Source organism: Mytilus galloprovincialis, chromosome 12 (genome assembly GCF_965363235.1).
Source record: "Mytilus galloprovincialis chromosome 12, xbMytGall1.hap1.1, whole genome shotgun sequence".
NCBI lineage: Eukaryota > Metazoa > Mollusca > Bivalvia > Mytilida > Mytilidae > Mytilus > Mytilus galloprovincialis.
The window spans coordinates 49,063,512-49,072,678 of record NC_134849.1 but is presented as its reverse complement, the minus strand read 5'-3'; the positions used below and the strand labels follow the sequence as shown (position 1 = coordinate 49,072,678).

The 9,167-nt window shown below is 31.9% G+C and overlaps 1 long non-coding RNA gene across 1 annotated transcript; it reads right to left on the bottom strand.

Moving 5' to 3' along the window:
- Positions 1-1,371: 1,371 nt before the first annotated feature.
- On the bottom strand, positions 1,372-8,004 carry LOC143054073 (uncharacterized). Its single transcript, XR_012971558.1, has 3 exons — positions 7,528-8,004; positions 4,512-4,670; positions 1,372-2,925 (listed from the first exon to the last, which is right to left on the bottom strand). It is a non-coding gene; the product is annotated as an uncharacterized LOC143054073 (long non-coding RNA).
- Between the last annotated feature and the right edge of the window lie 1,163 nt (positions 8,005-9,167).

Here is a 9,167-nt window from a genome sequence, read left to right as displayed (position 1 = left end):
GACGTTAAAACAATTGTCCAAATTAATGTTATCTGTTTCAACTCAATATAGTTGAAGATTTTTTCTATCATCTTTTAGTTGAGAAGAAATTGAACAACCAAATTATGCATAATCAGCCATACGAGCGTACAGTATCTTAAATAAATACCATTTTTCATAATGATGGGGTTTACATTTTTTTAATTTATATTTTTTTTACTGATTGACATAGAATCATTTTCAAAGCAGCGTGTAAAAGAACATTTCTTGGTCCGTTCAGGTTATCAATTGACTGGGTCAGATTATGTGTACGTTCGTCTGTAACGCCCACTTGTCAAAAGTAAAATCACAAAAATACTGAACTCAGAGGAAAATCAAATCGTAAAGTCCCTAATTACATGGCAAAATCAAATGACAAAACACATCAAAAACGAATGGACAACAACTGTCATAATCCTGACTTGGTACAGGCATTTTCAAATGTAGAAAATGGTGTTATACACTTTTAAACTGAGGCGTTTTAAACGCAATCAAATAATACGAATAAATAGCTTTTCCACGTTTCGGGCCGAATCCTTGTATCGTTGATATGTCAAGTCAATGCACTATTATTGTCTTTATACTGCAATCTAACAAAACACATATTCAAATGTTGTTCAATGTGTTAATGTTATTATTTGATTTAAATATTGGGAAACTTCCCCCTTTTATAAAAAGTGCCTCATATCATGCAGGCGGAGAAATATACAAAACAATGAAATATACATTACCTGTTGAAACCCGCAATCGATGGTGAACGAATTTGTTTGAAAATGAACTCAAATATCAACAATAAGCATAAAACATAATGATTTATAGTTTGCAAACCAAAAATATTAACAAGTGAAATACGTTTTTTTTCTCTAAAAATTGCAATAGAAATAAGTTTGAGTCGTTGTATACATTGGAAACAAGAACAGGTTGAATAGGTCGTATGAATAATTAATCATAATTTCGGCAATTTCTATTTAGATATTCATGAGGAAAAGTGATATCAGGTCAATGACTGTATATGACATATACAATAACTGTTTAGTGTCTTTAAATATCAGCTGTATTTGTACGAGGCTAGGAAACAAGGTGTATGCGAGCTTTTAGCGAGCTATTACACCTGTTTCGAGCCGAGTACAAATACAGCTTATATTTAAAGACACTAAACAGTTATTGGTTTTATCCTGCAATTAATTCTGTATATTATTTGTGTTTTGAAAGACACAAAAACACATGTTTTGCATTTATTTTCGATTTGAAATCCCTTGAGGCCCGTGTAGTAATACGATACAGTATTCACACATTCAGCTGAAGACCGGTTCGCATAAAAAGAATCTCGAATGGTCAACAATAATACATCGCTCAAGGTGAATAATTATCTATTTTAACATAACAACTAATTTCAACAGTAAAAACAAATAACAAAACATTGTCCAACTTGAAACAGAAGTGTACGAATTTTCCACCATTCACTACGCTTCAGACTCGACATTCACCAAACATGCATGCTGAAATTGACATGGTTGTTTTTGTTACAAAATCATACATATTCAAGTTTTGAAATCGATAGTTGTCATCGTAGAAAAGACTGCTGTTCAGGTGTGTATGTTATCAGAAAATTGGTGTGATTCTTATTACTCTAAAGAAATGTTTAAAAACAAACAGAACGTAAAAAAGTAATTCTAATGCAACAACGTTTGTAACGTTCATTTTGATTGGATAACGTCACTTATTTACATGGCATCAATTGACAATTGATGCTATGGGACTTACGCGCAAGCGCAGACAACGTGTGACAGATTTTTAATACATGTTTTAACGTAGTTTTCTGTCAGTTTCATTAGAATGAAGATAACAATATTGTATTTTAAGCTCCGACGGCATCAATTGAAAACGCGTCGCCAGTAAACTTAATTTGCGACCATCAAATCCCCAATTGATGCCGTCGGAGCTTAAAATACAATACAGTTATCTCCTAATCGTTAATTCGCCATTGATACGTCGTTAGAATGCGACTGCAATACACATTCTGTCTGAGGTCACGCAGGTTCATACATGATACTCAGTCCGGCAGTGGGCGGAGCTTTAAAGCGATATATCTGTATAGTATACATTTGTTTGATGTGTTATATCTTTTGATTTTTCCATTTAGGGGCTTTCTTTCCGTTTTGAATTTTCCTCGGAGTTCGGTATTTTTTGTGATTTTACCTTTTTATCCCGTAGACATTTTTACTGATCTATTTCGTCTTTTTTCTGAAATACTGCAATTAATTCATCAAATAAACTCATCATAGATACCAGGATTAAATTTTTTATTTACGCCAGACGCGCGTTTCGTCTACAAAAGACTCATCAGTGACACTCGATTTAAAAAGCCAAATAAAGTACTAAGTTGAAGAGCATTGGGGACCAAAATTCCTAAAAGTTTTGCCAAATACAGCTAAGGTAATCTATTCCTGAGGTAGAAAAGCTAAAATGTGTTGTCTTTATAATTATATGTTCACACGGCCTACATAACCAATATTTATAGATGAATTATTGTACTGAAAATACCCCTTCCCTAACATGCATTAAATTTAATTTAGTAGTATTGCAATCATATTTGTTTCCTATTTCAAATGTCAACATTTCCTGAAGAACATCTTGAGGTGAATCGTAGATTTGTTGTTTCGCTCCTTTATCGGTCGATTAATATTGCATTCTAAAAAAAATACACGTAATATAACTAATGGTAAACAGCCAGATAGAGATGAATTATAAACATAATAGACGTTACAAGAGCAAGTATTCCCCCTACTCCACATAAGTAAAATGTCCATCCCACGTAATTGAAAGCCTGACTGGCTGTTGTTTTTGTCAGCGCAGACTCTACTGCAACTCCTATCATAAGTCCATTTACTGATAAGATGAAGAAAGCTGAAAAATTTAATGTTCTATATAATTATCACCTTCTATAATGGCTAAAAAATGTAAGATAACAAAATGATCAAAGATGTAAAACAAATGTAGAAATTAAACAAATATGTTGTGCTAAAAGAACAAAAATAAAGAAATTAGCTTTTTTTACTCATGTGTTGTCTGTAACCTTACACACAAGCGTATACAGGTTATACGGAATTGCCTTCCTCTAACTCATGTGTTGTCTGTAACCTTACACACAAGCGTATACACGTTATACGGGATTGCCTTCCTCTAACTCATGTGTTGTCTGTAACCTTACACACAAGCGTATACACGTTATACGGGATTGCCTTCCTCTGACTCATGTGTTGTCTGTAACCTTACACACAAGCGTATACACGTTATACGGGATTGCCTTCCTCTAACTCATGTGTTGTCTGTAACCTTATACACAAGCGTATACACGTTATACGGGATTGCCTTCCTCTAACTCATGTGTTGTCTGTAACCTTACACACAAGTGTAATATAAACGTTATACGGGTTGCCTTCCTCTTGCCTCCGATGTATCTTTATGTTAACAGGATATTTCTAAATGTTTATTTACTGTACACATACCAAAACGTGCATACATATATCATAACTATCGAAATTGAGTAAATTTTTTTTTCCACTCTAACTCATGGAGATAAATGAAAATTCATCATATTTTTACTTTTTTTTTTTTTTTTTTTACGTCAGACGAACAATGTTTGCGTGCTATGATCGTATAGAAGTGTATGAGCGTTTACCATCGCTTTGTATTCAACCTGTGATAAATAGAGTCAGAGGCATTTCATGTCCATGTATTGTTTTGTTCCCCATATGTTCCCAGACATGTTTTGTTCCCCATATGTTCCCAGACAGGGTTTGTCGTTACTCATATCTGTGTATGTTTTTTGTTCCCCATATGTTCCCAGACATGTTTTGTTCCCCATATTTTCCTAGACAGGGTTTGTCGTTACTCATATCTGTGTATGTTTTTTGTTCCCCATATGTTCCCAGACATGTTTGGTTCCTCATATGTTCCTAGACAGGGTTTGTCGTTACTCATATCTGTGTATGTTTTTTGTTCCCCATATGTTCCCAGACAGGGTTTGTCATTACTCATATCTGTGTATGTTTTTTGTTCCCCATATGTTCCCAGACAGGGTTTGTCATTACATATATCTGTTTATGTTTTTTGTTCCCCATATGTTCCCAGACAGGGTTTGTCGTTACTCATATCTGTTTATGTTTTTTGTTCCCCATATGTTCCCAGACATGGTTGGTCGTTAATCATATCTGTGTATGTTTTTTGTTCCCCATATGTTCCCAGACATGGTTGGTCGTTACTTATATCTGTGTATGTTTTTTGTTCCCCATATATTCTGTGTATGTTTTTGTTCCCCAAATGTTCCCAGACATTGTTGGTCGTTACTCATATCTGTGTATGATTTTTCCCCATATGTTATCAGACATGGTTGGTCATTTCTCATGCCAGTGTAGTATTTTGTTCACCTTAGGTTACTGGACATGGTGGTTTGTCAAAAAAGACATTATATATCATATATTATTACTTACACCCAAGTAGCAAGAATATAACTAAAACCACTCCTACGATGATTTTCTGTGTTGTAATGACTTTATAGCAGGGGTAGATGAACACACAAATCTCAGATATTAGCATAAACAATGCTCCAAAACATGCGAGGAAAATCATCGTGTACCAAAACGTTAAACCTGCAATACAAACTTTAATTCATTATAATTGACGAATTTATTGATTTGTTTTTAATACTTTGCATAATTACTTATATCAAGCATATGTGGACAACTTAGCCAAGTAACACTTAAGCATGACTTGTTTATATCTGTGTTATATCCATTCCTTCAATAGAAATCAACTGATGGTATTGATCAATTCCTGAATTCAATCAATGTCGGTTAGAGGATACATGAACACTTTGGTAATTATCACAAAGTTCAAGTATTCTAATCTTTTTTCGTTTTATTTTAAGATTTATAAGGTCAATCCAATAGACTCATTCCGTCTGAGTGCACTGAGTGTTTCCAAACTAATTCTTTATAAGATTTCTATTCAGGAACAGTATAGCCGGGGGAGAAATATACAAAAAAAATCCGCATATTATTAAGATCAATATTCTTTCTCTCTATGTCTTAAGGATACAATTAAGCTGCTGGTATGTGTCAACTTGTTTAATCAAAAGATACATTATGTATAACAACTACATGCTATTTATAGTTAAAATGTATACAGTGTATACAAGGTTTTATTTCAACTGAAAATTTTCTTGGTACCCTTTTTATAAATGTTTGACCATTTCTCAGAAGATATCTGAGAATAACAGAGATGATTCAATACTAGTATCAAAACGATAACCAGATCCTAACACAAATAATAGAAACCGATTTATAATGTACCATACACAGACAACAACAAGGCTTTTTGAAAATCATGACAAGGTATCAGCGGTCTATTGTTATAGATCACAAAATCATTAAAAATGAAATGTTAATAAGAACATGTGGTATGATTGCCCACGAAACAACTCTCAACAAGAAACCTAATGATACAGACATTTATGGCACGCCGTTTTTATATTTATTCAAATTTGAAGATATCTTACTTATTTAACAAGATATCTTATTAAGTATTAAGATATCTTTAATTTTTATAAGATATCTTATTTAATTTGAAAGTAAATAAGATATCTCTATTGGTTTATAAGATATCTCTATTAGTTTATAAGATATCTCTATAAGTTAATAAGATATCTCTATAAGTTAATAAGATATCTCTATTAATTAATAAGATATCTTATAAAGTATATAAGATATCTTACTTCTTTATAAAGATATCTTTTAAATACATACTTTATAAGATATCTTATTAATTAATAGAGATATCTTATAAACTAATGGAGATATCTTATTAATTAATAGAGATATCTTATAAACTAATAGAGATATCTTATTAACTTATGGAGATATCTTATTAAGTAAATATGATATCTCTATTATAAACTATATAAAAGATATCTTATATAGTTAATAAGATATCTTATAAATTAATAGAGATATCTTATAAATTAATAGAGATATCTTATATTTTAAATAAGATATCTTATATATTTAATAAGATATCTTTATAAACATTTTAATAAGATATCTTATTTAATATATAAGATATCTTATTTAATAAATCAGATATCTAATTTAATAAATCAGATATCTCAATTAATAAATAAGATATCTCTAAAAGTTTATGAGATATCTCAATTAGTTTATAAGATATCTTATTTAACTAAATAAGATATCTCGAAATTGAACAAATATAATAACGGCGTGCCATAGACATTAACAGCTACAGATCACCGTACGGCCTTCAAAAATAAGCAAAACCCATACCGCAGTCAGTTATAAAAGGCCCCGAAATCAACGCAATACAGCTAAAAACACCAACCACTGAATTACAGACACACATAATTGGTTTTTCAATCGGTCAGTGTTGTTTTGAAAATATGGCAGGTAATTAAAAAGTTCGTGTTTTGAAGCCGAAGTTTAACGATTGTCACCTGTTTGTCAACAATCAACAAAAAAGCATGGGTATCTAGCACGTGTTTAAAATGTACAATCAGATAATAGTTTATTTTAAGGACATCCATGCGTGTTGCAATCACCGGATTTTTACGAGAAGGGTCACACTGAGGTCACTTTGCATACGGAAAATATGTCCGGGAATTCCTTCCTGGAAGGAAGCAATTAAAATTCTTCTAAATATGAACAAATTAAAGAATTTTCGTCAGAAAAAAGTATATGTACATAAGTTTTATAATGAAAACTATCCATTGAGTTATAAAAAAAACATCTGCATTATTTTTTTTAATTTGAGGTTTCTTATGACTTTAAAATCTACATCGTCATAACAGACAGGAAAATGAACTATTAAATAGTCAACGAAAAATGGTTCCTTTTGTCGTGTATAGTTTTCGGTGTAAACATTTTGTATTTTTTGGCCATGATTATTCTGTATTCTTTATATTCTTATCACCCATCATTCTCTATTATAATTTTCATATGTTTCTCTTCTTTATTCTCTGCCATTTATTTTGTACATTTTGCCTATTATTCTTTATTCTTTAAACCCCGGACGGATATTATTCTATAGTTCCAATCAACAATCGGCTAAGGATAACAACTTGTATTAAGTGCAGAGAAGCAGAATGAAATCGGTAATTGGTTAACAGACTTATCTTACTGTAAAAAGCGAACAATTCATACGACGCAAATTCTCCTCAAAATGGTACGAGTGACAAATATCCATTTGCGATGTAAAGAAAATTCAAATATTTAAAACATACATATAGCATAAAAGTTAAGGAATGAGAAGCAGGCTTAATACGTAGTGAATGGCTGGTACGTTTCTTTATCTATATGTTTTAAATGATCGATACTATTCTATTTCCCTTCCGTACATGTATCTGCTTATAGAAATTATTGTCTTCCTCCTTTGTGACGTGTTGTTAATTCTGTTAAGAAAACCCCGTATTTGTATCAGTAGTTTACAAGTACTTACTGTTGTTTGTATAGTTCGAAAAATATGACACCGAGGTGAAACACTGTGTAAACATGGTACTGTTACACACTTGGAATAACCCATAATTTGTCTCTCCCAAAATGATCCAGTATGGCAATCCTATACCAACACATATCATAACTAACGCTATAGTCAGAAACAACGGAACTAATATTCCAAGAACCTTGGCGCCATTCGAATATGCATAAGTTCCATACATTTTCTATAGTATTTTGAATTATTCGCTATAGATTTACTTAATGTCACTGTGACTCGATTCTCGAAATTTAGTCCAAAATAGTTGAGAATATTCTATCTCCATTACTATTCAATAATGTCACAATTGACAAGTTCTGTTTGATAATAATATAATGATATATATATATATATATAATATAAATATATGGAGTATTCAATGGTGATGTCATTCCTTCTGACTATCGAATATTATAATAGAATGTTTTAAATTTCCAAATTTCAATAAATGGATTTTGTGTATTGAAAGTCGTTCTAAAAAGTTAAACCCAACGTATGCATGTCTAATGAAGCGAATACACCATAACAAAACGTTATTGTCACTATTAGTTTGTAGATGGTGATGCTTCAATGGACTCAGTTAAAAAGTTGTTTGATTTATTCGGCCTTTTGATATATATATATCTTATGAATTAATGTAAGGTGTATACTCAGAAGAAAGTATGCAGATCATCTTAGGAGGAGGTACCTCTTGGAGCAAACCTGAATTCAAAGTCAAACGTATTTCAAACTATATCTGATTTGCAAAAATATATATCATGGTAGGTAAAGTGACCGACTAGGATCGTGGATTTCGAGTGAATCGGTCCTTTTTTTTCGACTGATAAAACTGCGATAAGATCAATTAGCTCCTATTTCGTAATAGACAACTTTCGAGTTCAAAGCATTTCCGCCAAAAACTCTGGTTTTAGTGAACATCATTTGTTCTTTTTAGGGGCATCGTCACTTCCGTTCCAATGTTGAGCGAGTGGTTAGAAAACTTGTATGCTATATTGCACGAATTAATCGGCAAATTAAATTGATAATCAGTACTGCTGTCATTAGGGAATTGTTATTAAGTACTTACATAGCAAATATTAATTCTACGTTATCCTGCACAATGACGATCACTTGATGAACGTTAATAGTGCAGGTACACAGGCGATCCCCTCTATCTGGTAAATGACGCGCATAATTGACGAGTTTTTCACGGTGACGGATGAACTCGAAAGTGGTCTATTATACTAGTTTTTTTTTTACATGACTACACATCTTATTTGGATTACTATGCATGTTTTGAGAAACAAGGAAGCACAGTTTCCATGTATTTAATCAAATTTAATCAGTGTTTTCTATTGTCCGTTTTTTTTCCCTAGAGCACTGTGAAACCGACCTGGTTTTTCAACAGCGGTCCAGGTTTTTAAAGAAAATTTTAAAAAGAAAAAGGTATTTTTGACATTAAAATCCTGACTTTTTTCTGGTTTATAACTGTAATTAAGTGAAGGACACTATCATATATTTCCAACAAATCACCAATGCAAATTTTCTGTTCGGGAACCGTACTATCACACCTTTGCAGTGTTAAATTAGAAATTACTGGATCCCATTTGATAATAAAATTTGCC